General features: G+C 38.4%; 2 long non-coding RNA genes across 2 annotated transcripts in view; both read right to left on the bottom strand.

The window, feature by feature from the left end:
* Positions 1-6,280: 6,280 nt before the first annotated feature.
* Positions 6,281-12,870, bottom strand: LOC121013459 (uncharacterized). The gene is made up of 3 exons (XR_005782722.1): positions 12,578-12,870; positions 8,105-8,493; positions 6,281-6,472 (listed from the first exon to the last, which is right to left on the bottom strand). It is a non-coding gene; the product is annotated as an uncharacterized LOC121013459 (long non-coding RNA).
* A 90-nt stretch (positions 12,871-12,960) lies between these two features.
* Positions 12,961-15,034, bottom strand: part of LOC121013460 (uncharacterized) — a 20,926-nt gene continuing 18,852 nt past the window's right edge. Inside the window, exons 2-3 of the long non-coding RNA XR_005782723.1 lie at positions 14,895-14,997; positions 12,961-13,431 (exon numbers count right to left, since the gene is read on the bottom strand). This is a non-coding gene — a long non-coding RNA (uncharacterized LOC121013460). The remainder of the gene's footprint in view (positions 13,432-14,894; positions 14,998-15,034) is intronic.

Raw genomic sequence — 15,034 nt, 5'->3', positions numbered from 1 at the left:
GTGACCTGATTTGGGAATAAGGTCACTATAGATGTAATTAGTTCAGAGGAGGTCATAATCAAGTACAGTGGACTCCTAATCCAATATGACCAGTGTCCTTATAAGAAGACAGCCCTGTGACAACACAGGCTTATAAGGAGAACACCGTGTGACGTTGGAGTTATGCAGATATAATCAAAGAATGCCAAAGATTGCCAGCAATCTGTCAGAAGTTAGGAATAGACAAGGAAAGATTCCCCTACAGGTTTTAGAGGGAACATGGCCTTGCTGAAACCCTAATTTCGGACCTCCAATCTCCAGAAGTCTGAGATGATACATCTCTGTTATTTTAAGACACTAAGTTGTGGTACTTTGTTACGGCAATCATAGGAAACTAATACACCAAGTAACTTAGAAAGACAGTCCAGGGTCTGACCAGATGCTTCTTAGCCCATGAACACATCTCACCTACTTTTTGCCCAGGTTCACATTTCTCAGATAACTACTTGGTGTCCGATCACATGGGCTGAAGGCCAAAGACAATATATTTGCAACCGAGACTGCATGTCTTGGAAATATCAAAGAGCACTCTGACTCACAAAGAATATTTTATTGAATTTGCCAACATTTTATTCACTTTCTGGGAAGCTAATAATTGTATATTTTTGTTTGGAAGGACAGTGATTCACTAAGACATATGAACTATGCTGGTACCACATAGTAGTATTTAGATGTATCTACTTTGTAGGAAAAACTGAGGTTTAAATAGCTTTCGATTATACATGGATTTGTCATTTTGTGCTGATTTCCACTGCTAGATTCAGTTATATTGTAGTTTATTCAATTTTGGAAAATCAGTATGCTTCTTGGGTTAAAAAAGTTAACCAATAGTTTATTTTGTACTCTGATAAAAATAAATCTTTACAATGAAAGTAACTGGAAGTTATCTTATATTGAATGAGCATCTGAAATATGATTTTCAAATGTTAAATATATGATTTTCTAATTTCTATTTATAATATCAGAAAGGGAGAAGAGTCCAGAAGTGTCAGGAATCTCACAGGATACCTTGCTCTCAAGCATACTTCCCCCCACCTCCAACCATCAGTTCATACTCCTAATTTATTCTCCTCCTCTGAAGGGATACCCTCTCCAGCCTATGAGGGTGCCTGAAATTCTAAAAGCAATCATTTTTTTAAAATTAGGCATTACCTTCTCCTGGCAAACCTTATTTAAAAGAAAAATTAATAATAGCTTCTTTACAATGCCTTTACTATGCCAAGCATTGTGCTAAGTGTATTTACATAGATCATTACACTTGAACTTCATAAAAACTCCATGAAGAGTAATGAGATGGGTATTGATGAGGAATCCAAAGCTCAGATTAAGTTCTGTTACAAGGTCTAGCAAGTGGCCCTTCAGGTTTCAAATCCCAGGATGTTTGAATCACAATGTATTTCCATGCCCTATGCAAGAGTCTGGGCAATAAAACACTGGGACCCTGAAAGAGGAAGCAGGAGAGAAAGTGGAGAAAAGAGAGAAGAAGAGCATTAAAGACAAACTTCTGGCATCTTCTAATTTTGCCTGGGACTTCCCTTGAAGTTTTTAGATTTACTCTGTCTAGTATAGCAGCCACTAGATATATGGGACTACTGAGCACTTGAAATGAGGCTAATACAGATTGAGGTGTGCTAAAAGTTTAAAATGCATACTAGATTTTGAAGACTTCAGATAAAAAAAAGGATGCAAAATATCTCAATATCTTTATATTGATTACATGGTGAATGATAATATTTAGATATATTGGCTTAAATAAGATATATTATTAAAATATATTTTACCTGTTTCTTTTTACTTTTTTAAAACTGTGGCTCCTGTCAGGGCACTTGGGTGGCTCAGTTGGTTAAGCATCCGACTCTTGGTTTTGGCTCAGGTCATGATCTCCCAGTCTCTTGAGTTCGAGCCCCCTGTTGGGCTCTGTGCTGGCAGAGCAGAGCCTGCTTGGGATTCTCTCTCTCCCTCTCTCTGCCCCTCTCCCCCTCGCCCTGTCTCTGTCTCTCTCAAAATAAGTAAATAAACTTTAAAAACATGTGACTTCTATTAAAAATGTGAAATTATGTATGTGACTCTCATTACGTAGCTATCCAACAACACCTCTTCGACGTCCAGATAACATGGACACCCTGAATAATGTTCACCTAATTTAAATGAAAAAAAAATAGGTTTTAACGTTTTGAGAAAGGTAAATAGTACTAGAATTCAAAACTAACTTTTAAAGCACACAACATGCTGTTTTTATCTTCAAGGTAATACCGTTGTTTGGTTTTTAAACCTAAAAAGATTATAACAGTGAGATGTGAAGCTTTTAGTCTTTGTGGTAGATTGCTTGCAACCCTGGACTCAGCTCCTCCCTCCTTTGACTTGAGCTAGTTGGCAGGTGCTCTCAGGAGGGGGTGGGTCTATTTTCCTACTCTGTAAATCTTCAACCACAAGGGTTGGTCTTGTGAGTTGGTTTGGCCAACAGAATATGGCAGAATGATGGTGTGCCAGTTTGAGGCTTAGATGTATCGACAGACTTTGCACTCTGTCCACCCACTGCTTTGGTATCTGGCCCACTTTTTATCTGAGTGGACCCTGAGAGAGCCTACTGGAGGGTGAGAAACCACGTGGAACAGAGACAGATTCTCCAGACGAGACCACCTGTATTCGTTTTCTATGGTGCCTATAGCAAATTACCACAAATTTAGTGGCTTAAAACAACACCCGTTTATTGTCTACAGTCCTGTAGCTTAGAAATCCAGCATGGGTCTCACTGTATTAAAATCAAGGTATCAACAGAAATGTGTTCTTTTCTGGAAGAAGATGAGTCTTCTCATCTCACTTCACTTTCACCTCTTTTGACTCTCTCTTACACTTTTAAGGACGCTTGTTCTTTTTTGGGCTGACCCAAATAATCCAGGATAATCTTATTTTCAAATGACCTGATTAACCTTGATTCCATCTGCACTCATAATCTCCCTTTGTCACATATTCAACCTCTCAAGCTGTTTAATAATACTTTTAGCTCTTTTTTAACAAGACGAAACGTTAAATGTTAATGTTGGATTCAACATGCAGTGACTTACTTTTGGTTTGCACTCTGTGGTATAGATTACACATCAACTTTTGGAAGAATCCACATTTTGTTTATCATTAGGGGAAAACCTGGATATGCCTCCCAATGTTAATTCTCTGCTTCAACTGTGAAACAGAAAAGAAAAAGAAGTCAAGGAGTTTTCTGTTAGGCATGACATTTTAGCCTCCTGAGTACAGCCTCAGAGAAACTGGGGCTAAAAAAAAAAAAAAAGTTTCAAATGGAAAATATGAACCAAGCAGAATAATTTCTAATTGAGCTACATGAAGTTTTTACCGTGTAATGTTTTTACCTTGTAATGTTTGATCTATGATCCCAAGATTTCCATTTCGCATATTTACTAGCATAATATGAAGGAGCCCTCGGTCCACATCATCAGTTTCGTGGCAGAGTCTTGTAAAATGATACCCATTTGCCTACTGTAGCCTCATGCCGTGAAAGTGCCACTAGATGTGTGTGTCCGTGGTATGGGGTTTTTCGTTACCTGCAAAATTTATTAGTAAAGATCCCGAACCTGGAAAGGAATAAACCAAGCAATTATTTGGCACCTAAACAAAATTCACACATTCAAAACTCTTGGAAATTTAAGACACCTGCCAATGATTCCCAGTATAACAAGTAAATCAAGGAAATGTATTTAAGGATAAATAAATAAGTTGCATCATTGCAATTTCTTGGCTTTTTGCTTTTCCTTCTTAAGAGTGTTTTGAACTTTGTCACCAAGAAATCTTCTGAGAGGGATATAAAAGAATTTGCATTGTTTTCTACTTTTTCCCATAGAAAGCAGGATGGATTTGGAGTGGCCTATGAAATTCTGAGTGTGTTATACATTGGGCTACATACTGAGATTGATCGGTTTCTTAATATCATTATTATTATGTTTCTATTGGGAGTCATGGAACCTGAGGTTGGCCTCAGGAGGATGTCACAATGTCTTTTGAACTGTGAATTAGATAAAGGCTTCTTTCTTCTATGTGGCTAAACACATTCCTATTCGAAAACGGCTTTGCTGCTCACCAACAATTAAGCACAAAATAGTTCACTTAGGCAGCGACTTGGGGTACTGGGGAGCTCTAAACAAAACTGTGTTGCAGTGATACTGCGTGACTCTGTGTTTGTTTACTAAGTGGGACTGGACAGAGCAACTTGCATGTCAGCACATATGTGTGATGTGTGTACCCATGTGCAAATATGCACTCATGCCTATTGGAAAATGAGGTGAGGAAACATGGGTTTTCCTGCTTCCAGAAAAAGGTCAATGCGCTTAGCAGGGCTTTGAAGGGTTTTTACTTTACGTATTAAAACAGCATTAATTTGGGGCACCTGGGTGGCTCAGTCTGTTAAGTGTCCAACTTCAGCTCAGGTCAAGGTCTCCTGGTTCGTGGGTCCAAGCCCCGCATCGGGCTCTGTACTGAGAGCTCAGAGCCTAGAGCCTGCTTTGGACTCTGGGTCCTCCTCTCTCTCTGCACCCCTCCACTGCTCGTGCTCTGTCTCTCTCTCTCTCAAAAATAAATAGACATAAAAAAATTAATTCAATTTAATTAATCTAATAAGTTCAAATGCTAGGTAAATGAAGATGAAAGGGAGACAGAAGGAGAAAAGACATTTATGGAGCACCTATAGTTTGGGCACTGCCATTACCATTGCTATATTAATGTTGGCACTGATAGGTATTACATTTTCAGTGTATGAATAAGGAAACAGTTCAGGGAGATCAAACCACTTTCTATGTCAGAGCTAGGATTCAAACTCAGTTGATTACAAATCCTATGTCGTGGTCACTATTCTATGATGCCTCTTCACCTAATAGGAGTTAATAGTTTAGTCTAGTGTAATGTTCGTCGACATTTACAGACACTTTCTTGATTATGATGTAGGAAGATTTTACACACACTGTCAGAAATGATGGAAGAAAACAAATGAAGTTATAAAAATACCTTTATGAAATTCATAGTCACCAACATATTAACATAAAAGGAGTCTCCTAATTATGTTTTAAAAGCTCTACACCTGGTTCTTTCTTGTGTTTAATGAGAACTGGACTGAATGTAGCAGAGATAAAGATATTACTTAAGTCCTTTAAAGAGATCTTAACATTCATATGTATCTGATATTGTTTAACTTTTAAAATATATTTCTTAATGGGGCACCTGGGTGGCTCAGTTGGTTAAGCCTCCAACTTTGGCTCAGGTCATGATCTCACAGTTCGTGGGTTCGAGGCCTGCATTGGGCCCTGTGCTGACAGCTCAGAGCTTGGAGCCTGCTTCGGATTCTGTGTTTTCCTCTCTCTATGCCCCTCCCCCACTTGTGCTCTGTCTCTGTCTCTCTCAAAAATAAACATTTAAAAAAAATTAAATATATTCTAAAAATGTTTTAAAACAGCTTTTAAGGATAAGACCATAATTGTTGTCCTTTATGAAGTATCTACCCCTTATTTTGAAAATGCAAAATATTTGGCTTACGTATATCTTATGTTTAGTCCTTTTAACTACTCTGAATAGTAGGTATTAATATCCAGTTTAAAAAAATGAAAGTCTTGGGGTGCTTGGGAGGCTTAATCGGTTAAGCAGCTCTCGATTTCAGTTCATGACCTTGAGATCCAGCGCACCCTTGGGCTCCACGCTGAGCATGGAACCTGCTTAAGATTTTCTCTCTGTGTCCCTCTATCCCTCCCGTACTCATGCTCTCACTCTCTCTCTGTCTAAAAAAAAAAAAAAAAAAAAAAAAAAAAAAAAAAGGAAGGAAAAAAAATAAATGAGAATCTCAAGGCTGTAGAGATTAAGTAACTTATAAACATTAGCACTAAGTGTAAGTCAGTCTTACAGAAGACCCATACTGTTCCTCACATACCTCACATTGCCTTCTCGTATACAGACTTGAATATCATGAATAAGGTTCAAGATAGCCTTATGATTGAGGCTATAAGAATGATTGCTGCATTGATTTGACCTAGAAAGTTCAGAGAATGGACAACAGAATGAGAAACACAAAAGAATAGTTGGTTTGTTTTTTTTTTTTCAAATCACTGGATTAGAATAGCAGAAAAAAGAATTCAGAAGACAAAAAGTGGTAATTAGCTAGCTGTATCAAAAGTAGCTATGGGAATGATATCGCCAGGAAAGAGAAGAGTAAATATTTCACAAGACAATTAATCAAACTCAAGGCTAATATATCCAAAGCAAAAGGTTTATTGGTAACCCTCCATTTTCTCTTCCTGGCGAAAGTGTTGGAAAGAGCTACAAGAACATAAGACTGAATTGTTCTTCAAGGCCAGGTGACAGGCAGCTGGTTCATGGTTAATTGCTGGAGCCCCATTGGAGTTGTAAATACTGTTAGTCTTTGCAGTTTCATGACAGATACCTGAAGAACACAGATGTTTATGTAGTGAGTCAGAAGTTTATTTCTTGGAACCTTTTTTACATATTCACTAGATAAACACTGAGCAACAATGATTTGCATGGAAAATCTGTTTAACAGAGAAATAGACATGTGTAGTGGTTTCTTGAGGTCTCGATTCTCTGTCACACACAAAAAAATTCTATCCCTCTGTCCCACTTACTAGCTGTGTCTGTGTTTTCCTGTCAGTACAAGGCATGTAAGGTTCTTGGGACAAGCTTATTGTATAAGTTAAATAAGTGGATGTACAGTTGACTCTTGAACAACATGGGTTTGGACTGCATGGGTCTGCTTATACATGGAATTTTTTTTTTTATTTTTTTTTCAACGTGTATTTATTTTTGGGACAGAGAAAGACAGAGCATGAACGGGGGAGGGGCAGAGAGAGAGGGAGACACAGAATCGGAAACAGGCTCCAGGCTCTGAGCCATCAGCCCAGAGCCCGACGCCGGGCTCGAACTCCCGGACCGCGAGATCGTGACCTGGCTGAAGTCAGACGCTTAACCGACTGCGCCACCCAGGCGCCCCAACGTGGAATTTTTTTATAAATATAGTACAATATTATAAATATATATTCTCTTATGGCTTTCTTAATAAACATTTTCCCTCGCTTACATTCTTAATGTAAATTACATTCTTAATGTAAATTCTTAAAATATGTGTTAATTGTTTATATTATCAAGGCTTCCCATCAATAGTAGGCTATTAGTAGTTAATTCTGGAGGGAGTCAAAAGTTATACATGGATTTCCAACTGTAGGTGAGGTCAGCACTCCTAATCCCCACGTTGTTCAAAGGTCAACTGTATATAAAACACTTGGCATGGTGCCTAGAACAGAATAAGAAACCAAACAATAGTTGCTATTCATACATACATTGTAAGATGTAATGTTCTGCTGACTCTTCTCAAAAGGAAACCAATATCCAAATTTGTCTCGAGTATTGGTCTCTCGATGCTGTCAGGATGATTGATCCCTGAAGGCCACTAAGCAGAGTCCAATGGGAGAAGAACCAGTGTCTGACTTGTAGCCATGGAAGGCTGGTATTTAGGTGTGGGCTCTTGTCTCTGGTCCCTTTTAATCTGGCCAACCTCGTGCTTCAGCAGCGTAAAACTATTTCTTCCAAAGGTTTTCATTTGCAGAAACAAGAAGACCCTTGAGGCCAATAACTTGATATTTATTTTTAAATGTTTCAAAATAAAAATAATAGTGTGAGGCTTTGCTTCAGCTTTCTTTCTGAAATGACCCTTGACAGGAACTGGAAATAGTTCTTGTCAATGCAGCCATTATCTCTTGTGACCAAACGGGATGTGGGAGGTAGGGTGGAATTTCTGAGTGCTTTGTACATAGGAATAAAATGTCTGTCACTTAGTTAAAATAAATTATTGATTTTTAAATCAAATCAAAATATTGAGTCAAACAAGCAGGTACTGTACTTGGATTTTCCCTTATTTGTAAGAACTGTTTTTCACCATTTTATGAATAGTGGGAAAAAAATAAGGAGTTATAAATAGCAAAAAACATGTTTTGGGCTCCATGAAATCCATACAGGCAAATAATTATAGGGCAGTCTGAAAAAAAAAAAAAGTTTAAATTACCATTGTTTCCTAGGAAAATGATTCTCATTCTTGCCTTATCAGGTAAGCAAGCTGACAGAATGTTCAGAGTACTTAGGTCCCATTCCCACTGGATGCTGGCACATGAAGCTTAAACCATTCCTTCCTCACACCAGCCTCCTCCTCTTCTTGGGAACAAGGGTGTTAAGTGTCCTCAGCATCCCTCAGGGCTTGGGCTTGGGCACCTGGAGAGCAAAGCAAATGACTGGGTGAGCTGAAAGGGAAATAGAGGAAGCTGGACATGTATTAAAGTGGAATAATGACAGATGCTTTAACAGGGCAATTGTTGATTTCTTCCAGTTATTGAGATGACACAGTCTGGGGTGACCATGTTGTTGCTTCAGGATGTGCCAAATTTAAGTATCCATGGCCTGGGAGTAAAGAAAATAAAAGAATGAGCAAGGAATGATCACATTTGCTTCTTGCTTAAATTTCCTCCAAAGCTCTAATTGTTTTAAGAAATAACTCCCAAATCCTCAGCCTGAGATTCTGGCGTTTTCTTGCTCTCGCTTCTACCCACTTATCCAGTTCCTGTGGTTGTCTTTTTTTCTCTGAACCTTGGACTTCACATGCTCTACTCATAAAAAAAAAAAAAAAAAAAGCAGTATCACTGGACTATATCAGAAATGTGTTTCTTTGCCTTGAATGTCATACTCCTTTTATCCAGAGTGTTCCTACTTCCTTTATTTCCTAGGCTAACTGATAGATCATCATTTAAAACACTCTACTCATACATGAATCTGGGTTGTGTGTACTTTCTGTGTTCTTTACTTTTGTCAGTCATTTCATTTGTCATATTATAATCCTGTTTTATTGTCTGCATCAATCACCAAGCCAGTGTCTTTGATTTGAGTGGTTTGATTTAATATGTGGGGCCTCATCTGTGGTCTGTTTTAAAAGCTCCCTGGTGATTCTGGGTTACAACAAGGATTAAAACCCACTGAACCAGACTGAGAGCTCCATGAAGACAGGATGGTTGACTGTCTAGTTCAACATCACACCCCATTTTCTAGCTCAGTGCCAGAAACACAGTAAATGCTCAGGAAATATCTATGGATCAAATGTCATTGTAGCCCCAATGCTTGATGTGGTATTAAGCGTAATTGTTGAATGAATGAGTGAATAGCTTAAATTCTACAAGGATTACACAAATTAGTAAATCACAGATCCTATTTTTAAAAAAATTACAGTTGGGAGCAAGTGAGGGGAACTGGAGAAGCACACATTCTGATATAATCACTTACACAACCAATGATAGAAATGTTTGCAGTGGTTGTGATGATTTGTTATGGAGAATCTCTCTCACGGTGAGGATTCTTCTTTCTGAATGCAGAAATTTTCCAAGTGGTTTGGCGGATGTCCAGTTAATTGAAGCTTTGAGCAAACTCCCTTTAAGTTTTTTAGAAAACTGCTAAATCTTCTGAGGTCATTCCAGACCATTTGCCTTTCTCTGTTATGCACTAAGGCAGGAAATGTTTTCCTCCGTTTTGAAATGAGCAATTCAAGGGGCCAGTAAAGAATGCATGTGGTGGGACGCGTTATCAGCCCCCTCCAGCTGTTTACCAGGGTCCTTTTCATTCTTAACAGGGACATCAAGTTCTTTTGGATACTAGTTAGGTTTTATACAAAAGACAAAATAAACATTTCCTGGAGGGCTTCAGAGGGTAACTACTCTTCCGTCTTATCTTGCATTTTCCTTCAATCAGAAAAGGAAAAAATAAGATTTAATGTGAGAGAGGCCTACCATTTATCAGGTTAGGCTGTAGTCAGTTGATACATTAAAACATTTTCTTGAGCCTGAAAGCAGTAAAACCTCTCCGTTTTCTCCATCTTGCTTGCTTAATTTTTTATGCTTGTGAATTGTCCGGGCCCCAGCCCAAGGTCATCTGAGAACAATAGTACCTGAGTCATTAACGTTCTTAAGGTTTTGTTTAGGAGGGGTTGTTTGGGGCTGCTGTAGTCTGACCTGAGTCATCCCACACTGGGCCAGGGAAGCTAAAAAACTGGACTCTTCCCAAAGGAACGGTTGTTATTATAGTGAATCTCCAGAAGGAAACGTCGTTAGTGCTAACTGAACATGTATTTTGCCTCAGATTTACTGTTGGGCAGGGACAGATCATGACCTTTTAATCAGAATAGGCTTAGATTGAGTTTTTTGGTACAAAATAAATTCGCTTCTGGTAGGATTTGCCAGAGACCACCCTGGGGGAAGGTTCGATGGTTCATTTGGAGATCTTGGGATTTGGAGTCAGGTAAGACTGAAGTTTAAATCCTGTCTCTTGCCAATGTACTATGTGAGTTAGGTAAGATACCTGTTTGGGGCTCAGGGTTCTCATGTATAAAAGAAAATAGCTAACAAAGAAATGCAATATCACTAATTTTGTCAGATGCTCCCTTGCCTAAAAAATATTAGTTAAAACTATGTTATGTGCTTTCCAAAAGTGTCCTCCTCCCACCCAGGTATTGTAATCTGTTATTACAGAGAAGCATGTAGAGAATGACAAACACTTGAATAAGGTAGAACAAAAGAATATGATGGAAAAAGCATTGAATTTGGAATTGAAAGACCTCATTCTTAAACTCAACCCTAGCTGTGTGTCTTGAGGCTCGCTTGTAAAATAGAAGTAATATCTCCCTTCATATTATTATTGAGAAAGTCAGATGGCATAATGTTTATAGATCTACTTTGAAAGAGTCAAGAGCACAGTGCCCATATTAATTATTATGAAGGTTGTATTTCTTCTCCTACTAACCAAAACCAGGTTTAAGAGTGGGGAACGGTACACAGCTGGGAAAGGGGTATTTTTTCAAGCCAGAAAGGAAGGTGGTGATTCAGGATGCGATCTGAAAGCAGTGTTTACATTTTCGCAGCTGCCCCTTGGAGCGGAGCTAAACCTCATGTAGACAGCCCAGTGTTGGCTTTAGTGGGGCAGTTAGGGGCGGCTGAGATATAGACGTGCCTGGAAATAGAGCATTCCTGCATAAATTTTGTGTGATGTGCTCATGAAAAGGATTGTGTTGTGTAAAACTATCGAGAGCAAGACTGAGGACTTAAAGAGAACAGAGGTTTGTGGGAAGAGTAATAAAAATAGTGTATATGTGCATTTATTTTAATGTCACAGTTCATAATAGTTCTTGAAGGCATCCATTACTGAAACAGACAGAATTTATTGGTGCTAAAAAGCTGCTCCAATGGGTAATCATTTTCCTGACTGTCCTCCTGAATCGTTCTGGAAGTCTTCCAAAACAGTCTTCCGTGAGTCATCTCTTACAAACTCATTTTACAGCCTTCAGGTCCCATTGGCTTGGCGTTTAGCATTTTTTGCACTTATATTTTCATTTTGTTAATTTCTTCAAGTATTAGGAAAATGGGTAGCCCTTCCACCTGGGCCTGGTCTTCAGTCCCCATCATACGAAGGTGGAACCTAAACGGGTCTCTCTTTTATACTGCATGCCCCCTCTCTTTGGGAGTCCAGAGGAAGAGCAGCAATGAGACTTGGGCGTTTTTGTTTGGAAGAAATCAAGTACACAAAATACAGGTAGAAATAGTGCAGATGTTAAATTGTCATACAAACGCAAAATTGCATATTCTTCCAATTGTCATTTGAAGCCCACATACAATGAGTCACTCCTTTGGGTGATATCTCGGGAAATAGCATGGTCTGTTATTGTGAATGGAGAAAACACCGTTTATCATTTATAGGCATTCACTCCAAGTAAGTTTATCAGAGAAACTCCGGTATTTTCTGGTAAATTTTCCTGTGAATCTAAAACTGCTCTAGAAAAGAAAAAAAAAGATGAAAAAGAAAAAGAAAACACGCCCCCCCCCCCCCCCAAAAAAAAAAAGGCACAACAAACTGGGTGAGATGTGAGAACAAAGGACCATGGAAGTTTTGAGATGGGAAAATTACTTCAGACTTGGTTTTGGAAAGTAGGGGACAGAGATGGAGTAAGAGCTCACTAAGATGTCAAACCTGAGCTTGACCTTGAAGGAGAGGTCTTGGAGTGTGGAAAGGAATGAGCAGCGGCACTGGAGCCACTGAAGAGGGGGAACATTCGGGTCACAGAAGTGGCGTGGTCAGATTGCAAAGACGCAGGCGACTATTGGTGGCAGTTGCTGTCATGTTAAATATTTCTTCCTGAACTTAGAGGGGAATTTGGACTCAACAGCATATTAATTAGAAGCTCTTTTAAGTGTTATTTATACATGTTACTAATATGGGACACAGGAGATCTAGAAAAGAATGATGAAAAAATTAGTAAAATAACACCTTTAATATTCCTATTTAAAATGTTGATTTTTAGGCTTTTTTTTTTTTTTTTTACTTTGTGAAGCGTTATTTTACACATTTAGCTTAGAAGTATTTTATTAGATATTTTCCCATGTCATTAAAATATTAGCCACACTTTTTTTTAAAAGTAAAATCATTAAATAATAATTAAATAATTATTTACCTAGAAACAGCATAATAGTTGGGCAGCTTCTAAGGGAGCTCTTGTGGTGAACGGATACCCCTCGGAAGCCTCTGATGCCTCATAGAGAAGGTCAAGAGGAAACAACAGCTCAGTGGGGTGAATTGTTGAAATCTGGAGGTGTAACTGGATTCATATTTTCTGATTCCTTTCTGTAAATCAGTTACATATTCTTTTCCAATTTATTAATGTGACACTAAACAAAGAGAAGTTTAAAAAATTCACAGTCCTCATTCAGATACTACGTTCTTTTGATTTTATGATTTTGATGTAAAAATAAACATCATTGAGATAAAGGAAACACGAGGTGAGCCCTACTGTTTCCCCGTTGTTTTGTTTGGGTTTTTTTTTTTTTTTTTTGGTTTTTTTTTTTGCCTGGGACTGCTTCTTGCCATGGCACAGGGTGGGGAGCCCAAGCAGATTTACAGTCATGCTGAGTTTTGGGGTCTGAGATTGGAATTTGTGGCTGCCTGAAGCATCTGGAATTTGCAAGCCAGTGGTATTCAGAGAAGAGGAAGCTGCACAGAGGATGGGCACCAAAACTCTGTGTGAGGATTCACCTGGGATCTCTGCTGGGGGTTAACCAGGCTTGTGTAAGGCAAGATTCCATGAAATCTACCAAGGATCTGCTGCAGGGGTGAACGGTCATTTCTGAGGTTGTGCAAGGTTGTGTGTTGCTGAGAGAGGTTGGAGAGCTGGCCCAATCAGCAAATAGAAGATACGTACACAGAATTTTCAGTGTATGCTACATCCATGTGCCTCTCTCTCTTCTTCTCTCTCTCTAATTTGTCCATATGAAATTGTGTGTCCTCTTCCAGGCCCTGCTGAAGTAATTCCTAGGAACAGAATTACCCATTATTTACCCAGTCTTACTATTATGAAATTAACATTTATTTGTAAAACAACGGGTAAGAAACACCACCTGATTTCTAGATACTATCTTAATCTAGTACTGAATCAAAGCAGAGGGAGTTTGAATTCACACTATTCAAATTATTTTGAGACTGATCTGGGTTTGACAGTTCTCAAAACTAATTTTTTTGATAAACTTTCAGCTTTATTTTTTAAGAATTAGGATTTCAAGGGAAATTAGCTTTCTACTTTTGCTTTAAATACCAATTTTTTTTCCTTCTGTACAAATCCTTTTGCATAGAGTTAAAAAAAATTAAAAAGACTTTTAAAAATTGATGGGGTGCCTGAATGGCTCCGTCGGTTCCGTGTCTGACTTCGGCTTAGGTCATGATCTCGCCTTCATGAGTTTGAGCCCCACATCAGGATCTCTGCTGTCAGCTCAGATCCTGCTTTGGATCCTCTGTCCTCCTCTGTCTCTGCCCCTCTCCCAGGTGTGCTGTCTCACTCTCTGTCTCAAAAATAAATAAAAACACTAAAAAAAAAAAGTAAAGACTTAAAAATCGAGAACAAAAGGATATTAAAGTGTTCAGGAATTATTTTGAGTTTAAGTAAAAGCCTATAATATTCTTGAGTTGAAAACTTTACACCTAAAATATTTTCAAACTTTGGAAAATAAAAACTAGTCATTGTTTTATTTAGAATGATGTTAATTTTAGGGGGCCTCGGTTGAGCATCCGATTCGGATCTCACAGCTTGTAAATTCAAGCCCCGTGTCGGGCTCTGTGCTGATGGCTCAGAGCCTGGAGCCTGCTTCAGATTCTGTCTCTGTCTCTGTCTCTGTCTCTGTCTCTCTCTCTCTCTCTCTCTCTGCCTCTCTCCTGTTTGTGCTCTGTCTTTCAAAAATAAACATTAAAAAATTAGAATAATGTTACTTTCAACATAGTTAAATAATAGTAACATAGTTTGATACTAAGATAATGCAAATTATTGGTGTAAGGCAAGCAGTCTTGAATTATTAGCAGTGGAACAAAAATAAGAAAGATCTCATGGTATAAAATAGCCTTGACCCAGTGGCTAAATGTACTTTTACAGCTGTTTGGACTTTTCAAGAGTCTTGCTATCTTTATAATGCACACTTTTAGTTTTCTGTATTGCACTGTGTGTATTTATGATCATTCATGCTGAACAGAGAACAGTTTATGTATGTTTACTCCTAGCCTCCAAGCAACTTGGCTGGTACTTTTTTTTTTTTTTTGGTCATTTTCTGTTAGCTCAGATGTTTTCAAGCCTATTTGCATAGAAAGGGGGGAAAACCTGGGTAGAGTGGCTTTCTGTGTTGCCTAGGGATAACAGAAATCCATTCACAATTGCTTATTAAGTTTAAAAATCCTTATAAGGAGTATATTCTATAAAGATGTGTATGAGAACAAAGAATATATGGTTTTACCTTTTATTGGATCATCACCATCCTAATAAACTTGCCTTTTCATTTGGCCAGATATTGGTCTTCCCAGCCTCTAACATATCGAGGTTTTCCCAGTTCCATATACCTAGTAAACAGGATAGGTACTCTTAGAGTTTTTTAGC

This window comes from Herpailurus yagouaroundi, unplaced genomic scaffold (assembly GCF_014898765.1).
Source record: "Herpailurus yagouaroundi ecotype Mexico unplaced genomic scaffold, PumYag 198, whole genome shotgun sequence".
Classification (NCBI taxonomy): domain Eukaryota; kingdom Metazoa; phylum Chordata; class Mammalia; order Carnivora; family Felidae; genus Herpailurus; species Herpailurus yagouaroundi.
This window is presented reverse-complemented; position numbering and strand designations above follow the sequence as displayed.